This window comes from Lepisosteus platostomus, chromosome 4 (assembly GCF_059453375.1).
Source record: "Lepisosteus platostomus isolate fLepPlt1 chromosome 4, fLepPlt1.hap1, whole genome shotgun sequence".
NCBI lineage: Eukaryota > Metazoa > Chordata > Actinopteri > Semionotiformes > Lepisosteidae > Lepisosteus > Lepisosteus platostomus.
In genome coordinates, this window is record NC_142614.1 from 53562262 (window position 1) to 53580001 (window position 17740).

The window sequence follows — 17740 nt, forward strand, 5'->3', positions numbered from 1 at the left end:
TATATTTTACAACAGCAAAATATATCACAGGTTAGAAAGAGCACAATAAAAGAAATAAAGCCTGCCAGAGGAAATTGAAAGTTTCCACTTAGAAACCAAGTTAAATACTCATCTTTCAAAAAAGTTAGAGCTAACGTTAAACGCAAAAAGTCTCCAAAATTTCCACCACTTTTCTCAATTTATACCAAGCCTTTCAACAAAATTAATTTAGGTACAGTATGTCATCTTCAGGTTCCCGGGACGGGCTCCGTTCTCCCCGCGACCCTGTATTGGATAAACCAGTCAGAAAATGGGTGGATGTTGGCTCCTCCAGAACACTGCTGTAAACTACATCACTATTCCCACAGATTTCCACAACTATTCTAGCAGCTGCTACAACAGCACAAGCCATTACCACCGCAAAATCGTAGTACGTGCTTTACTTCAGACATCGTCTTCATTCTATACTATTTGTTGATGTTGTTAAGACAACAACACGATTAACAGCAGATAACAATTTCCATGTAACATTATCAGAGGCGCTGCAGAACAATACATCATTATACCCAGATTTTCAAGCAGTTCACAAAGTATCAAATGGAAATACAGGTTGATCTGTGTTTGACTGTGCTGCTTCTTGTAGTGAGCATGAAACAGTAAGTAGCACAACAACCACCAGTTGATACTGTACTTAACTAGTACCAGATACCAGACTGATAAACGCTAAGAGAATGTTATTCAACACACTGAATGGTCCTATTAAAACACTGCCAAAAGAAATAAAGAAATCCTCTCTGCGCAGCCTGTATGAACAGTTGGTCCTGCAGCGCTAGTGCAGAGAAAACCCAGGATCCTCACTGACTGATTATTGTTTAGCTGGAAAAGGGCAACACTGGTCTACAAACTAACGACAGGTGGTACAACTCAACATTTTAATCAAATCGCGTTAACACAAGCAGTTATACCGTATCAGAAATCAATAAAGCTTGTTTTTAAAGCTGCACAACGGATATGTCCCGTCATAAATAGGATTTTTTCCCCTCTAGATTTCTAGCTCAATGCATTTGCAGCATAAAACAGCGCAGCGATCCTGCAATTGATCTTCAGCAACAAAACAGAAACGAAAAAAAAAAACAATCTGTTTACCGTTATAGATTTGAAGAAAGGAATCTGAAGATGGTCATTTTCCTTAAAAGGAGGGGGCTAGGATAAACAATACCCCTATTTTGTCGTGAGTGGGAAAGACGGCCAATCTGCGATGTTTGAAGGGAAAATGTTCCGAGTCAAGACAGGACCCAAAGCGGAAATAAGCCAGTAGACGGTGAGGAGGGAGGGTCAAACCGAGGAAGACTGACAAGGAAGATGGCAAACGAGAGACGAGGGAGCGCAAACACACGCCCAGTGACAAGGGCATGACTGAATCACAATTCGCACCAAAAAAAAGCGCATAACAGACAATAGGACCTGGAGTGAAGGCAAGGCATCGACTTGACGGACAGAAACGGGAACCTATTAGGCTAAAATAGCTCTATTATTAATAAAACCATTCTGATAACTTTTAATATCATCAGCAGTATGGTAAGATGTTTTAAATTGGGTTCCAGTTGATGAAAATCCCATTGCTGAAACAATTCCCACATTGAAATAATAATAACAATCCATTACTTTACATATATGATGTTTGATTTTAACATAATAAATAAAGCTTATTCAGTTAGTACGGAACAGTTCATGCCTTAGGGATTCTCTGTCTGTTTTGCAGACCACAACTGATTGTGTCTGCAGTCTGCCTGACCTTTTAATAAACATTTCAGGATACTGATCAATTAGAATCGGAAGCAAAACTTTCAGTATGTTTCTTTACAGTTTTTCCTTTCTCCACTTAGTCTTTTGAAAGCAACTGAACAAAATAACGGTTTAGACTTATCAATTTACCTAAAAAAGCATTTAATTAAAAATATGTTTTTCTTTGACAACATTAATAAACATTCATATTAGTTATATATATCCATCCATCCATCCATTTTTAACTGCTTCATCCAATTTAGGGTCACGAGGGACACCAGTCCATTGAATGGTACACACAGACACAAACAAACACACAATCACAACAGAGCTGATTTTCCCAGAAGCTAATTACCCTAACAGTATATTTTTGGACTGTGGGAGGAATTTGGATACACACAGGAGACCCATGGAAACACAGCGAGAACATTCAAACTCCAAGCACATAGCGCCCCAGGAACTAAACCCTGAGCCCCAGCCCTGTGAGGCAGCAAAACTAACCAATGTGCATATTAATTGTAGTAGTAATAATACAGTTTTAAAAATATTCTGAATTTCAAGGATGATACAACAGTCTACAAATCAAATGCAGAGCATTGTTCTTGAGGAACTGCATCCCATTCTTTTAATGCAAAAATCTCATTCTGCAGAACACAGCTGCTTAATGTATTATAAGATTTATATCACAGTTCATAGTAATAAAATGATTTTACATAATGTAATTTAGAGCTATTCTTTGAAAGCACCCAACGTGTCCAATGACTCATTGAGACCCGGATTTAATTTTGGTATGATATTTCAGGACTTGGGGGCTTAGCAGCCAAAGGCACTGTTACCCACAGAGTGTGAACAGTACAAACACAAAATAAACCAGTATGAGCTAAGTGAAGGTCACTTAGGCCGAGGTGGAGCTATAGTATAGACACTGCTGGAAGTAGGGTTTTACAATAATCAATTTAAAAAACACACAAATGGATTAACTTGTTTTGCTGCTACAGAGCCTAAATAGGATGCAGCCAGACAATATTTCTAAGAAGAAAAAATAACAGCTTTACTATATTCTGCATACCGTATGTTTAAAAGGCCAATTGTCTGCAACACACAACACACATAAGAAAAAACACAATCTTCTCATGAAGTACAGGTTGAGTCTGAGTAATGATTGCTGAGACTGGACTCTGTATGCCATGTTCATACAAAAAGGCTCGATACAAACTATGCAGTGCCTGAACCATGATGATTTATCTCGCTTGTGGCTACCATCTGACAAAGGACCTCCTGCTCTGCATAAGAATTTGGAAAAGGTCCAAGGCATCTACAGCTAAGATCCCTTCTAGATAGCCTTACAGGAATTTAAAAAGCCATTAAAAAATGGAAAAAAAAGCTAATGGCAACACACACCTCAAACAATGTGACAATATGCCTTTAGAATGTACATATATTACTTGGAAGGCTTTTAAATACAAAAACAAGGAACTAAAAACACAAATGATTTTTCTTTTCGATATACATTTTCATCATTATCAATAGTTTCTTCTGTTTCTTTTCTAAAACCTCCAGGTTGCCATAACACATGAAAAAAAAGAATTTAAAGAATGTTGTTTTATGCATAAATACATAAACACTAGTTACCAAAATACTCAAATTTAGGTAACACACAAGGAAAACCTATTTTCATTCTTGGTTAATGTGTTAATAAAGGTAGTATAAATTCCACATACAGTATATATATTGTTTTATGGCCTTAAGGCGTTTTTCACCTCTAGGAATGTTTGATGTTGAAATGTGATTCCGGTGCTGTACATGGATTCTTCACTATCTTCTACAGCCCTACAGTCAGAGTAAAAAATATACAACTGACAATACGATTCATTTTGACATTAATGTTTTATTGGAAGGTTTTCTCTTTTTAAAGGAGTACCATAATATTAATAGGAAAAGAGACATCCACAGAGATGCAAGTTGTCTCCAGAGTTCTCCTGTCCCATTTTCTGGATGCTGTTATAGGCAGTTCTAGGAGCATGCAGTGTAAATGACTGTGGTTCCACCAGCGTACTTGGATCAGACAGTGTTTAATCATTTTATTACTGAAGGTACAAATGATAACATCAAGTTATCTGAACTTTGATGTTCCCCAAAAGTTGATGAAAGATCATTCATACACTTTTACCTTTCAGCCATTCAGGTTCTTAGTTCTGGAAATGTGTAGTCTAGGGAACAGCAGGAAATTCAGTTTTGGTGCAGATGGAAACGGATTTGGAAACTCATCAATTTTTAATGTTTACTAACTTGGCTTTCGTAATGTTCTAAATGCTGCTGTGTGATCTCATCAGAATGGTCTTTCTTGAACATACCATTAAATGTTGTTGCAAAACACTTCATGCAATGTTTATTTTTCAATCATATGCATTTGTTGATTCTGCTGGTTCTCAGTCCTGACAGGGTGTTTTTGCTTTTCTGTTGTAATAAACATTAACGCATGTGGTTCACATTCAACTATGTTGCAGGTTAGAAGGAAAACATATTTGTATATATGAACAAGTAAAGGTTTATTCCATGTTTCCTTTCTTCTCTGTTCAGCATGGAATAAACCTTTACTTGTTCCTTTGCAGTCTATCCATGCTGACGCACCTACCCACCTGAACTACTTTGTACATATGATACCACTATGGTATCTGTTGAGTAAACAATAAAGCATGGAAAGAACTATGCTAAGAAAAATAAAAGACAGAAACATCAATACAAGAGTGAAGAAAATATACAGAAAATGTCAGAAAATATTAGATATAAAGGCAGTGAGCAAGGCAGACAGTAAAAGGAAAGGATCTTTTCTCAAACAGAGTAGGGGTGTAACACTGGCGTCCTGGCCAAATTTCCCATTGCCCCTTACCAATTATGGCCTCCTAATAACCCCCATCTATAAACTGGCTACATCACTCTGCTCTCCTCCCCACTGATAGCTGATGTGTGGTGAGAGTTCGGCCGCACTATGGCTGCCGTCGCATCATCCAGGTGGGGCTGCACAGTGGTGGTGGTGGAGTTGAGTCCCCATCACCTGTAAAGCGCTTTGAGTGGAGTGTCCAGAAAAGCACTATATAAGTGTAAGCAATTATTATTATTATTATTATTATTATTATTATTATTATTATTATTATTATTATTATTATTATTATTATCTTTGCTGGTCCAAAGAAATGTTTGAATGGATCCCAAGAAACAAAGAAAACCACATAGAAGTTTGCAAGGTAACATTAAAATATTGCAGGAATAAGCTGGGTGAAGATGAAGTTAAAATTAAAAGCTGCTGGAAGTCTCTAGAGATGGCTGTCATCTACAACTGGTATTAATTAACTGCACCTAAGTAAAGGGACATTATGAGTGTCTGATAACAAATGTGCCACTTATAGCTGCATTAAATTCACCAAATTATTGACAAGAAAATGACAACCATTTTGTAGAGGGCACAATTAAATTTTATGCTGATGTAAATTTGATCAAGAGGGGTCCAATATGAAAGTCACAGGCTAGTAACATGGGTAGCCACCATACGAAGCAATACATAGTACATACATAGTGTGCACCAGGTCTCATATGTGGTCTTGTGGAATTCTGTACCATTTTTTTCTTAAGTGCACTTGAAACTCTGTTTCTGACTATACAAATATTAATTTTTCATACTGAATTATATGCTCCTCCCAAATATTAACTCTCCCGAGGAACAGCTGGGAACTGAACATTCATCAAGACATTTAGGTAAAAATACAGGTTAACTGGGATTTATGACATTGGCGTTTGAGATATTTAGTATAGTTTTAATTATAATTTCTTTGGTGGATTACTGGGATCTACTAAAAATATCCTTTTATATATTTCTATTTATCAATGTGACTTTTAACAGTCTCTTGTTCTTAAAAACATTTAAAAAAAACTTTAAAAACCTGTATACTTCAGTACTTCACACTTGCAAAGTGACTTCAGCCAAGTTTTTGTCAATTCTGGGGATTACAAACAGCAGAAAGAACACAGCTACCCTACAGTGCCAGGAAATGCAACCAATTAATGCAAATGCTCTCTAGATACTGTATTTACTAAATGCCTTCTAAGACAGTAAGCAGTGATCTCTTAATATCAAACTGCTTATGCTAAGGTCAGTCTTGAATGTAAAAAGAACTACAGCAACATTATAAATAATATATATATAAAACAGCAAATGCAAATTTACATATTTCTATTAATTACAGTAAACATAAACAGTCAATAATTCCTCAGCTAAACTTCACTGAAGACTGAAGAATTTTATTTTAAAAATTTAAATGCTGGACAGCGATTTAGATGGTAGTTAATTATGTATTTGTAACATTTTGTGTGACATTTTGTGTCTCATTGTATTTGTGAAATGGCAATGGAAAAAAAAGATTCCTTTTTTATTATTACAGAATATAAGAAAACAAACCACTGGGGAACTAAAATGAATATTTCACTAGAAATAAAGCATTAGTGGACTGTATGTTTGCTGCAGATCCTAAAAAGGAACACATTTGGTGTTTTATTCCGGACACTTCTCTCAATGACTCATTTCAGTACAATTAAGTAGGAAGGTACTGCAGCATTTACTGTAGGCTTAACGACCTACACCTTGAGTAGCATGCTCATATTTCTTGTATAAATGATGTCACATTTGTGATTCATTTTATGTTATATTACAGGAAGTTGCAGGTCATGTGTTGCAGCAGTTATAAAGTCTGTAATTTTCATTTTCATTCCCTACATCCTTACGAGGTTTATAAACTGCTATACTCTTGTGTTATAAGGTCAGTGTCCTCTTTCGGGAGGTCGGCTTGCACTTCATGGGCATGTCCTCCGGCTACTCAGAGCTGACATTATAAAGACCTGCTTGAAGGAGCAACAAAAGATCCTTCCATCACAACTAGTGACAGAAAGGTGTTTCTACAGCAACTGTGAATATCATCATGCCAACAGGTACTTCAAGGACACCCCTACGACACTGCATGTGTTGGCAGTGCACTTACTGTATATGATTGACATCTCAAACACCTTCTTCTGGCTACAGTATGTGTCCCAAGTGCATAAAATATATTTGTCTATATCCAAGCATCTATTAGAAAAGAAGTTCAATAACATTGTGGGTCATCATATAAAAATTGAGGGTATCAAATTCACTCACTAAAAACAGTTTAAATGTGTTTTTTGTGTTTGTAAGTTTTTTAAAGGAAATCCAAATCAGAATTTTCTGTCCCTAGACAACTTCATAAATGTGACGTTAAAATGTGCTCCACAAATTAAGTTCTTTGTTTTCAGAGGAATACATTTTAACTGATATATCTCTTAGTTCAGACACATGTAATAGTAGCGGTAAATAATAGCTGTTCCTATATTTCTGTTGTTTCAGCAACAAATCACCTGTCAACAGAAATACGTAATTTGCATTAGATTTATCTGGGGTCATCTAATTAAGTGCAGAACTCAAGTGATAGTGCTAAGGCACTTTGGTTAAATATGAGATCAAATGAATTCAGTAAAATTGTAAATGTACTTAATCATTTTTCTACCTAAACCTCAAAATGTTTATTTTACTTAAAATATTGTGGAGGAGACCTGTCTACTCACTAGACGTAGTAACTAGTCTAAAACGGTGTTTCTCAAGATATTTTCACTGGAGGCCCAGGCAAGAACAAGAAAAATGTCTTGAAAATGAATCACGACTGAAACTTTAACGTTTTTAAATCATGAAATGTACGTAAAAACACACAGCATTAAGCATTACATTTACCTTTTACCAGTTTAGAGTATAGCAAAAGTGATATGAGTTAGCAGGAAACTGCAAAGATGTATAAAAAACTATAGTTTTAACTATAAACAATTGTCGAGAACAGTACTATACTATGGAAGATTGCCCTCTGTGGGTTGGAATGCAGGGTGCGATAACAATACTATTGGATGGCCACTAGTTAATGGAGGGGGAGGAAAGATGGCCCTGTACTGTGCTGAACTGGGTGCCCTGCTCTGGCCTGCACCTGAAAAGGAGGCAGAGCTGTCAAAAGTACCCAGGTGAGTGAAGAAAGAAAAGGAGCTGTGTCTGCTGGCATGGTCTGAGCAAAAGGAAGAGGATCTCAAGTGTAGAAATGAAAAGTTGAAGTAAGAATGCTTCATGATAGTGTGCTGAGTGTACATATATTTATAAGTTCTGATCTTTTATGGCAAACCAAATTTAGGATCTTGACCTCCACCATGAAAAATGTTGGTTTCAACAAAAAATAAAGACCAAAGGATGCATAGTATATCAGTACATTGAATAATATATCACTTCAAACATAATAAACAGGTATGTTTGTTGTGGGTTTAGAATTCCATTAGTAGAATGTTCCCATGCATTCCAACCAACGTTTTTATATAAAACGTAGCCTATTTATTAGTGTTGCAACATTCCAGTATTACAATGATTTATATAATATTTCATGTATTTGGCGATGTAAGACTTTTTTGACTGTGCAAAGTGCAAAGTTTCTGTATAATGCAACTGCTAAGAAAGTTATGATAGCAATAAAAATGCAAATGAAAAAAAAATAGTTTGGAATTTCGCTAGTTTACAGACTAATTTTCCGGCTGCATGGATTCCAAAACAATAACTGCAGGAGTGCTGAACCTGTTGTATTTACCTGGAATTAAAATCTCAGTAGTAGTCATCGACCAGTAGAAAGACTTTTACTTTTCAAAAATGACACTCCTCAAGACCCACCCACTCAGACAGTACCTGTAGGTCCTATGATTCATCCCCATATTTCTTACAATTGTGGACCTTCTACTGCTTTGTTACTTCCAGCTTTAATCCATAACTAAAGTATGTGTCAAGAAAACTATCACTATCATTGTAGTTGCTGCTCCATATAATTGATTTTGCCTTTGACAAATGATGTTTATGCGAACAATGGCAAAAGAAGTTTAAAAATGTTTATTGGAAAAATCAGATTATTTTCTACATATTCAGGCCCAGGGAATACCGGTACAAAGTAAGCATCACTGATAGACTATCACAGCCTTAGAGCTCTGAGTCTTGCTAAGGACCTGTTTCACAAAGTAACTGTAAAAAACAAAACAGGAATAAATAACTCTTTATAAAATCATCCTTCAATGCAGACATTGCAAACCTGTAGAACATTGATGGTGTATTCTGTGTCCTCTGTAACAGCCCAAAACGTATCTCTGAAACTGAAAGTTTCCCTACAAGAATGGAAACTTCATATACAATATGGTTCAAAATAAGTTAGACCCAATTTTACAAATCTGTACAAATGATGCAGTTGTCCAAAAAAGCAAGAAATGATTCAAAGGGAATTATTTTCTTTGCTCTCATAGAACTCAATAAATATGTTGAAGTTTTATCAGACTTGTGGTGTTCCTTTCTGAGCCAAATTTATGAACTTCAGAGACAGGAAGTTGACTCTGAGGTTTTAAAATGAGTTCTTTGCTCTGTCTGAAGTAAATTTAAAATGATCTGTTGCAGTTACTGTAACTCTCCACACTAATCTCTCAAAAACTCCATAGTCACATCTATTCTTTTATTATTTTGTATTTTAAAAAAATGTTTTGGGGATTCTTACATTTTCATTTATTATAGACATTTAAATCTGGAAGTCTGAGACTGTTTTCTTTTAGATTTTTGAAAGTCTTTTTGACATAACAGCTTTAAATTTCCATTTCCTTTAACTAATAGAAATGTTTTAGGGACTTTAAGAACTTAACTATAGGCCTCATCCTCACCATAATTCAACCAAGTATACATTATCCATTTCAACATTTTTAAATACTGTCTCATATAGTTTGCTGTTCCATTCCACTTATTTATCTGATCTTCATCTATTTAAGTATCTTTTTAAATACATTTGCAGTAAGTTATCCATCCATCCATTCTTCAACCACTTCATCTAATAAAGGGTTGAAGGGGAGCTAGAGTCAATCCTGGCAAGCAACGGTCACAACGCACATCATGGATGAGATGCCAGTCCATCACAGGGCACACACAGACACAAACACACACTAACACCCCGGCCAAGTTTCCCCATAAGCCAATTAACCTATCTAAGTGTTTGGATTGTGGAATGAAACCAGAGCATCCTCACGTGAACATCGGAACGTACAAACTCCATGAAGACAGCATCCCAGAAACTGAACTCAGGGCCACAGGGCTGTAAGGCAGCACAGGTAATGAATTCCAAATGTCTCTTCTCTAATCGTAACCCATTGTAGAAGGAGTTTAGTTTTCACACCTCATAGAATACATCAGTTCTCTACAAGGACATGTGAAGAATGTAAAATGCAATGTTAATAAAATTATGTAATGTAAATTGCAGTTACAGGTATGTACTGCAATATTATTTGTAAAGCTGTAATTGATATGTATATCAAAACAAAAGACTGATGGAACATCTTGACTTTACTTATCACGTAACTATTTTGCATTCTTTTTATTATATTAATACTTAAAGTGTATTATACAAAAAAATAGCAAACAAACTTTTGGAATGAAACGTTCCCTGAACTTGCTTTTCTTTCAGAAATTAGTTCTTCTGTAGCAACATCCTAACTGGTATTTTACTTCTAATAAGAAGTAGGAAAAAATAAATCAACAATGACAATCACTTTGCAAACATAAGCCCTGTCATGCTTGTCCTTTTGCTTAGAAAAAAAAATGTAATCTGTTTATATAATTAAAGTCTGAACATGGTTCAATAGGGGAATTTAAAATGCCTGTTGGAGGGTGTTTAATGATGCTATGATATACAGTAAGCCTTCGCTGTGTAAGATGTTTTATTTTTTCTGTAGAACTCCTGTATTTAAGCACAAAAACAAAACAGGAAGATCTCACCATTTGATACTCTCCAACTTTATTGAATCGTAAACTGTAAAAAAGCACTTACTCAATAACACTGGAGTAAGCTAGTAAAGCCAACCTAATTTATAATATTAGCCTTTTCATGAAACATGTCATAAATAAAATAATGGGGAGCACGTGATAAATTCTTACATGCTTTTGGCTCGCTATTCAAGGTGGTTTCACCTTGTGTATTCGAACTCCAGCAGCAGTTAAAGTTTGCTTTAAGAAACACAGTAGATCCAAACAATTAAGTAAGCAAAGTATAGTGTTGTCAAACATATACAGTACAGTGTTGTCAAACATATGTCCCACCAAACCCATTTGTCCAACCCGTGAGCTGTTACAGAGAGCGCCATCAGCCAGGATTCAATTCATGCCTTGTCTGAGCCTGAATAATGCACACATATACAGTAGCACATCCCATTAGTGACATTACTGTATCAGTCTCACAAACGCATACTCCCCCTGTGGTGCCATATCTCAGTCCAATCACAGCACTCCTCTTTAATGATGTCACAGATCATTGACAAAGGTGTGTCTTTGCACAAAAAGCGCAAGACTTATACACTCTGAACAAGTTCAATGAATGATAAAAAACTAAAATGTCTTTAGAATCTCAAAAGGAAATTTCTGAACATAGCAGAAAGGGATGTGTTATGATGTTATTAAATAAGAAAAATAAAAAAGATTCTTGTGTATTTCAAGTGAAATCAGTTTCTCCACATTCCATTGTAAAAGTGAATGGAAAGGTGGCATGCTTGATTTGTATGCAGCAGGTAGTTACTTTTCAAAGAGCAATAGTTGTAGAAGGGATTTTTGTGATGCTTTCAATATATTTTTATTTTTTTAAATATATTTTATATATTTGATATCTAGAAAATAGTGTTTTTAAAATGTATTTTTTTATGTTTATTTTTTTGACACTTTAATGTCTTCTGCTGAGTTGGCTGTCCTGTTAAAAACACTAAATCTCTGCTAAATACAAAAGAAGGCAAGCTTCTCATTTATAATCACAATATTATATATAGCGTAATAACACTATTACTGTTATCAGTCTCACAAACAGAATTTACAGCTGATGTTGATCACTAATCCCAGAACCTGGAAAACTCACATTTCAATCTTGCAGTTTATCAGTTGCTATACATACTGTATACCTGTCTTTTGGACCATAAAGATAATTTGTTTCCTCAAAAACACAGGAAAACTCAAGGAAAAATTCCAGTTAAGTTACAATTAAAACTTACTACTCATTTCCAAGATTTAGAAAATCTCAATATTTACTTTTTGTTACCTTAAGAGTACTGAATTATCAAAATTAGAACACCATTCCATGTTTATGATTACATTATACATACATTAGTGTTAAAAAAGTGCTTGTATACAGTTGCACATTGCCCTGCAATATTCTATTCAACAGAACAGAGGTTTTCATAGCATACAATAATCACAACTATGATATTTACATCATTTTATTTAGTAATGCTAAAGAACATACCATAATCAGAAAGTAATGAGTAAGTGCTGATAAATTGGCATCTACTGAATGATTGCTAACCGCAATTTAAAGGGCGATATTTAGTAGTTATGTAAACACCACAACACAAAACACTACAAAAACTTTTATGTAATGTTTCTCCTAGTATTTCAGTAATATATGATCTGTGTGGCCAACTTAAAATACCTTTAAATCAAATCTGGCCTACCATAACAAAAGCGTTTGATGACTCTGCTCTAGTAAATCCACAGAATCAACAGCTATTAAAGCATATAACAAGTTGTTTTGCACGTGTAAATCTGTAAAAGGTACAAGTGCAATGACTGTTTTCCAGATTCAATAATAAAACCCCAAGGCTGTATTACCAAGAAGGGTTCCACAGTGTTCAATACATTAGCTTTCAAAGCAAAGTGGCTAGATTAAATCTAATTAAAACCTTCTTTAAAAACTGTGAAGCAAGACATGTTTTTTAAGTTTTATTGGGAAGGCCAAATTTATTTAGTCTGGAACAACCCAGCATTAGTTTTATAGCATTATAACAGTCTAATGGGAGGCAAAATTGAACAGAAACTTCTAAAGGTTCAGCCAACATAACTTTGAACACACAACAATTGAGAAATGTTTTACAGTCTTTGTTTTAAAGTTTTAATTTACGAATTTCAACAGATATAATGCAATTCTGTCTTCTGTCTTTCCTGTGCTTTATTTTTATAGTATGTTGGGTGTATTCTCACTGCAACTCTTCCCTGAAGTCATCTGAAAATAATACAAGTAGTCTCTGCTTTGAAATACTAGGAACTTCTTCCTGTTTTTATGTAAACGAATGAAGGAATAGCCCTGAGACATGTTGATATTAAGTTGCAAGGAATGTTCATATACCATAACTTGCTTTGATATAATTTAGTCTGCTGCATACTAGTGAGTGCAGACATTCTACACCATCTAATATCTAACCTTCTTTTGCCTTCTGTATAAAGGTAAAAACCAAAAAATGAGTGTCTATTTAACTTTCATACATACCGTTCATTGGTGCCTTGGTGACAGCATCATCAGAGTGATAGATAAAATAACAAGTTAAAACCTTTTAAAGAAAAAAGATATCCCCAGAGATGCAATCTATCAAAATATATAAAAAAGTACAGTATATCTAGGGGCCTTCTCAAATAGAGTAGAGGTGTTAAACCAGGTATCCTTGTCAGATTTCCCCCTGGACTTTACCAATCATCACCTGCTAACAATCCCCATCTATGAATTGGCTTCATCACTCTGTTCTGATAGCTGATGTGTGATGAGCCTCCTGGCAAAGCTTTGGCTACAGTTATACCAGTGGTGGTGGAGAAGCATCCCCACTACCTGTTAAGCGTTTTGGAATGGGTGTGTATGTATATCAATTAGTAAACTGCAGGACTGAAATGAGAATATTGCAGACTCTGGTATTAGTGATCAGCATCACTAGTGAACATTGCTTGAAGTACTGACAAACGTAGCGCCTGTGATAATAAGTGAGAGAAGCTTGTCGTCTTTCATAATTAGCAAAGTTGTAACAATTTTAACTGGGAAACAAACTGGGAAAAAGGAAAACTTAAAATGGACAATGCATGGCAAAATAATAAACATTAAAACATGGAACACTATTTGCTACATATCAGTGATAAAAAAAACAATTCTACAGCAACTGTTATAGCTCTTTGGCAACAGCTACCTGCAATATAAATCAAGCATGTCAGCTTGTCAAGAAATGTAATTCATAATTACATATTAGCTAACACAATTACAAGGTCCTTATTGCTATGTTTGAAAGTGTTCTTTTGAACTCATAAAAAACACAAGGTACAGTTTAAGTGAAACCAGTGGTGGTTTCATCAATAAGGTTGCTCCAAAATTTGGAGGAGGAGTTTGGAGAACATGTGTACACGTCTTGCATGTGTCATGAAAAGACACTCCTATGTCAAACTAGATCTATGATGACATCACACAAGGGGCACTGCGATTGGACACAGGTAGTGAACCACAGGAAGCACTGTGTACGTGAGACAGATACAGTATCATCACCTAGTGTTCCTTCTTCATTGGTGGGCTATTGATGCTCAGACAACGCGTGAACTGAATCCATGCCATTTGCAACTGCCTTGTAGGCCAAACAAATGGGTTTGGCTGGCTGGACCAAGCCTGAGGACCATATGTTTGACACCCCCTGGTGTAAAAAATGTAGATGATCTACATACTGTTCCTCTAACTCCAGTCAGATTCTGCTTGTAAAACTGCATTCTGCACCTAAGACAATCTGACATTGAATGACACTTTTTTCTTTTGAAAGAGCAAGCATATTTTATTTCTGTGAAAGACTGTTGTCTAGTCTCCATTTATAAATTAAAAAATAAACATATGCATTTAAAAATGCATAAACAGGTGCCCCTCAAATTAAAATGCCAATATTTCACCAAAGCAAGGACATATCTTTCAAATAATATATTTTCTGAAAGCAAAATTCACCCTTAAAACACAGAAGTACAACAGATGCTGAGAACAAAAAACTGACAGTAAACATCAGGACCATATCTTTGCGGCAACTAACTGTTTGTTCAACACTGGTGATTTCCCAGCTGTGTAACTCTAATCCATGACAAACTCGATGAATCTGGGTATTTACAACCCAGCCTGGCATCTTTTCCAAGGCAAGCACTACTATCTAATCTGCATTTTATTACTGTTAGGACACTGGAAAAGAATACAGTGAAAACAAAAAGAAAATATATGTTCACATTCATGTGCAATCACTTTAAAAACATAATGTGTGTTAACGGGTACTGAAAAGTCAGCTTTGTGTTACAGTATGTAGACTATTTTACAACCTTGGCAAAGCATCTCTCATTTCCTGGGTAAAAGCTCTAAACTTCCCCAGTCAGCTAGCTCATAAACGACAGACAATACAGATTAAATAAATATCATTGATGGATTATGTGATTTCAGTTATTAGATTTTACAAACTATACTACTAACAATGTCACTGCCGAAGTTCAGTTTACAGTCACCTAGTAGCTGAAGCTGCAGCATAATGATTTCATTCAGTACAGTATACTGTGTGAAACGCTGTGGGGTGGGATGCCATCAAAGACGTCACAGTTGCAGTAGCAACAATGTAACAATCTCAGAGCTTCATGATTTAAACAGCAATTACACTACACATAGCGTACGTGTAAATCACACGATCTGCGTTTTGTAACTACACAGTAATCTACGATCTGTCTACCCCTCCACACAACAACAGCATGGCTACAGGTCATGTCATCATTTGTTGTTTTTTTTCCCCTCTGGGCACTTCTTCGTAAAAGAAAAGGCTCGAACTTATATGTAAAATGATCAAAAACAATACACACTGAATACCGCACCTATTAAAAATTATGTTAAATTAAGTAACACGGTCACTGAATAGCAATTTAATTTCATATGCCAGGACATTCTGAACAGCTCCGTGAATCAAAAAACAAACCATTCCTTTTTATTGTTTTGATCATAACCGGATATAACATTTTAAGTGCTCTATCGTTCGTGTTACCATCTGCTCGATGGTCCCACTTTCCCACACTCGTTCGAATGAACAAAAAAAAACAACACGCTGTAAAAAGTATAATTAGGCAGAGTATTTTCGTACCGTCCTCTAGTTCTGTTGCCTGGAATTCGTCGTCTTCTTTCAGATAAATTTGCAATCCACTTTATCAGAGCTGAATCCGTGAACTCTTTTATTATGATATTCGTCTTATTGGTAGGGGGAAAGAGGTTCACAATGCTTTTCTTTAAAGACCTCCTCTTGTGCCTCTAGTCTCCAGGAAGTGATATGATGTCAGCAGCTACAGAACATCTCGCCACCTCGTCCAGCCTTCCCCGTCCAGGAAGTCATGGACGGATACATTGTGAGAATCTGCTACCAAGGGGCCTGTCCTGTGAGAATACAATCACAGCAAATAATTTTCTCCAAAACGTTCTGGAGTATGAGTCGACCAAATCTTTCATGTCGTAAATCACGGAATAACTTCGATTTTTTTCAAATCATGTAACCTGCCTAATATATTTTCGTCTCATCTTTAGGTTTAAAAGTATCTGAAGTTATTGATTATTTATACTGTATCTTGTGTAATGCAAATGGAGATTTGAAAAGGAATTAGAAACCCAGATCATCATACATTGTAAGAAAAAATGAAAGATATTAATCATGGTGTACATACTGTATACAAATCAGTCTATCTAACCATGGGAAGACATACAAAAATTATCCTGCTAGTACGTTCAAAGTTTAATGCCCTGTGGGTAATAATTTAACAATTACATATCTCTTTAACATCCTACATATCTCTTGACTTATGTTTTTAGTGAGGTCAATGATTTTACAGGCAAAAACATCTCTCAGGGTCTGAATGTAAAAACATAAAAATCGCAAACGAGAGCAGACTATTTGGCCTAAATAGTTACTTTGGTACCTGTAGTTAGCAGATAATTGAACCAAGGATCTCTTGCAGCTGTTTCTTACAAGAAGCCAGGGTATCAGCATCAACATATGGTTAGGAAGCTCGTTCCATACCCCCACAAATCTTTGAGCCAAGAAGTGCCTAATGTTATAAGTTTGAAAAGTAGTTTCCACTTGTGTCCTCTGGATCATGTTTCACTGTTTATTCTGAAGAAGTCCATTGAGCTGACTTTATCAGTGACTTTGAGGATTTTCAAAACTTGGATCAATTCCCTTTGTAGTCTTCTCTGGCCAAGACAAAAAAGTTCTGTTACTTCAGCCGGTCGGTGTATTACATTATCTTAAACCACGGAATCTCTCCTGTTGCCTTATTCTGGATTAATTCCAGAGCAGCAATATCTTTTTAAAAACTTGGAGACCAGACAGGATTAGGTTTATTAAGCAAATCAAATTTATTACGAAACTCTGCAAAGGTATTTGTGTTCTGATAATGTAAATGCACGATTTCAAGTCACTACCAAAGAAAACCTCAGTTAGCCACCAGGAAACGTGCTTATAACAGAAGTGCGTGAAAGTCTGTCTTCATATACTGAGCACAAATAGAGAAATGTTCACACAACTGTATCCTAGTAATCTGGATTTACAAAAATAATCTGTTTTTTCATTTACAAAATCCCACCTATCAAACCTAAACCTGCATTCTTCCAAAATTGTATTTAATAAGTTTTATTTTAATCTGAATATTACACAGAGATACAACAGAACTTAAAATGTCATCTCAATGTCATCTTAAAATGTCAACTTAAAATAGCCAGCAGCCATATCACCCTGCAACTCACAACTGGCAACCCACTGAAGCTAAGCAGGTGTGAGCCTGGTCAGTACCTGGATGGGAGACCTCCTGGGAAAAACTAAGGTTGCTGCTGGAGGAGGTGTTAGTGGGGCCAGCGGGGGGCGCTCACCCTGCGGTCCATGTGGGTCCTAATGCCCCAGTATAGTGACGGGGACACTATACTGTAAACAGGCGCCGTCCTTCGGATGATGTAAAACCGAGGTCCTGACTCTCTGTGGTCATTAAAAATCCCAGGGCGCTTCTCGAAAAGAGTAGGGGTGTAACCCCGGT

General features: G+C 35.9%; 1 protein-coding gene and 1 long non-coding RNA gene across 7 annotated transcripts in view; one reads left to right on the plus strand and one right to left on the minus strand.

Annotated features, from left to right (window-relative positions):
* LOC148673429 (casein kinase I) overlaps window positions 1-16016 on the minus strand; it is a 73964-nt gene extending 57948 nt beyond the window's left edge. For 2 of the 6 annotated variants that reach the window (XM_088629881.1, XM_088629882.1), the window contains exon 1: window positions 15808-16016. The gene's annotated coding sequence lies outside the window, so the exon portion shown is untranslated. Of the gene's footprint in view, window positions 1-1125; window positions 1292-15807 lie in introns of those variants that run through there. The other 4 variants (XM_088629884.1, XM_088629879.1, XM_088629883.1 and 1 more) reach the window with 4 other exon arrangements.
* Window positions 1-17740, plus strand: part of LOC148673430 (uncharacterized) — a 399373-nt gene that overhangs the window by 13162 nt on the left and 368471 nt on the right. The gene's annotated exons all lie outside the window — the stretch shown is intronic.